Source organism: Monopterus albus, unplaced genomic scaffold, assembly GCF_001952655.1.
Source record: "Monopterus albus unplaced genomic scaffold, M_albus_1.0 scaffold153.1, whole genome shotgun sequence".
In the NCBI taxonomy this organism is placed as follows: Eukaryota; Metazoa; Chordata; class Actinopteri; order Synbranchiformes; family Synbranchidae; genus Monopterus; species Monopterus albus.
In genome coordinates, this window is record NW_018128033.1 from 422,250 (window position 1) to 424,627 (window position 2,378).

Here is a 2,378-nt window from a genome sequence, read left to right on the forward strand (position 1 = left end):
AACTCCTCCACTTGAGGCAGGAACTCTCCACCAACCTGAAGGGAACAAGCCACCCTTTTCAGACTGAGAACCATGGCCTCGGATTTGGAGGTGCTGATTCTCATCCCAGCCGCTTCACACTCGGCTGCAAACTGCCCCAGTGCACGCTGGAGGTCCTGGTTTGATGGGGCCAACAGGACAACGTCGTCTGCAAAAAGCAGAGACGAGATCCTGTGGTCCCCAAACCGGACTCCCTCCGGCCCCTGGCTGCACCTAGAAATTCTGTCCATAAAAATAATGAACAGAACCGGTGACAAAGGGCAGCCCTGCCATTGATTGATTATTTGAAATAAATTTGCTTCACATTGCATAATTTTCATCACTAGATTAATTCAGCGCAAGCAAAACAAAGACCGTGTCATTAAAAGAGGCCCCAGTAGAGAGACAGTCAGACTGAGATCTACTTTACAGTCAAACTGTTTTCCAGCTTAAAGCTAAGAAACAAGGCTGAGGTCAGTTCATTTCTGTCTTCAAATTCATATTCATTTAGTTCAGTGTTAAACCATGTGTAGCTCACTTGCAACTGATACAAGGGGCAGCAGAGCCCATGCTGAAGTGTCCTTGAGCCAGACACTGATGGCAAAGCACCACTATGTGGAGAGCTATTACTGTATATTACTCTTCTCTGATTGGCTTTCTGGACCAGGATGACTTTTAGTGAATGTCAGTCCACACTGTGCAACCCAAATATTTGTTTGCACAGGTCAAAACAAATAGGGGTCAAACTGTCAGACACCAGCATAGTTAATTAGTTGCTAGAAGCTGCTAGAAGTTTATCAGTATTTGGGTTTTTTTTCCCTCTAGTTTAACAAAAAATGTTTGCTGAATTGATACTGAACTAATCTCAGCCTTTGTGAGAAAAGCTCCCTCCATTGAAATTTGTAACCTGTGAAAACAGAAAACCCAGGACTCTGCTTACATGTTTGCAGTTAAGACCGGTGGACTTTACCGTTGCTGTTTTGTGTGAGAAATCATTTGTAAGACTAGTTTTTCCAAGGAAACTTCCTCATAGATCACTTCTTTAAACTATGTGTCAGTGGGGTCAAGAGGTCACTGCAGCCGAGCTTAAAACCAACCTTTGCTGTTTAATCTTTGTCTAATCTGTCTGCTAGGAAACAGTTGACAGTTCAAAGAAGCAGCACAAACAGAACATTTCTTGTTTAACTGAGTTTTCACAATTGTACTTTAACTTTTAAGGCACATGTTTTTAACCTAAGATGATGTGTGATGAGACATCATGATGATTTGTACTTTTAATTCACAAAACCCAGCATCAAGTTGCTTGTTGAATCTTTTTGTCACAGAGTTGATTTGTTGTACTTCTCCCAGCAGTATGGAGTGTGCCCATTTATCATTTGACATGTATTTCTTATTAGCTGCCTCAGTATTTGCTGTTAGTTGGCTTTTACAATGGGTTCTGCTGGAAAAACCTACTGCGGTGTGTGTGTGTGTGTGTGTGTGTGTGTGTGTGTGTGTGTAAGATTGTGTGTCTCTCTGTACTTCTCCCTCTGCCATTTTTAACTTATACTTTAGTTGGCTGTCTGGTCTGAACCTGCTCGTCTGTGCAAACGGCTGTCTGGTCTGAACCTGCTCGTCTGTGCAAATGGAATGAAAGGTTGTGCCATGAAGCCACAAACCTAATCTAATCTTTTTAAACAAATGCAATCAGAGCCCCCCCCTTTTTTTTTTTTTTTTTTTTAATAAACAAAAAATTATCCCTGTGAAAAGCAGATAGAGACCGTGCTCATTCCTCCCTCTCAAACAGCTGAATCATACTTTTGTACTGTAGACTTGGGAACAAGTAGAACCTAGAAACGATAGTACTTTTCTCTGTACTTTATTATTTTTTTTCACCACCTCTCGGCCATTTCTGCAGAGCCCACACAGCACCTGCAGTAAATTCTTCATTGTTTTTCCTCAGATGCCTCTTGTTTGGTTCCCTTCCCTTTCTCTGTGTGTGGCCTTGAGGCAAATGACACATGTGAGTAGAACACCGTGGCTACAGTAGTGCAGTATTGGTGTAAGTGGCCAGTGCATGGCTCAATAGCGGCTTTCATCTGTTTTTTTTTTTGTTTAAATCTTCTTATTGGCAGTTATACATACATTGCAGGCCAAATATGTATGAGCTTAAAAACATGAGAACAACCCAAAAAAGAGGCATCTTTCTATCTGTTGTATCTGGCAGCTGGGCCAGCCTGTTCAAACTACCACCAAATTAAAATTAACGCCGAGGGCCTCCTGATAAAGTGGCATTGATTAAAAACATTGATCATTTTTAATATAAAAACAAATGTGGTGAAATGTTACCCAATAAAAACCAGAGCTGCCAGCGTTTCCAT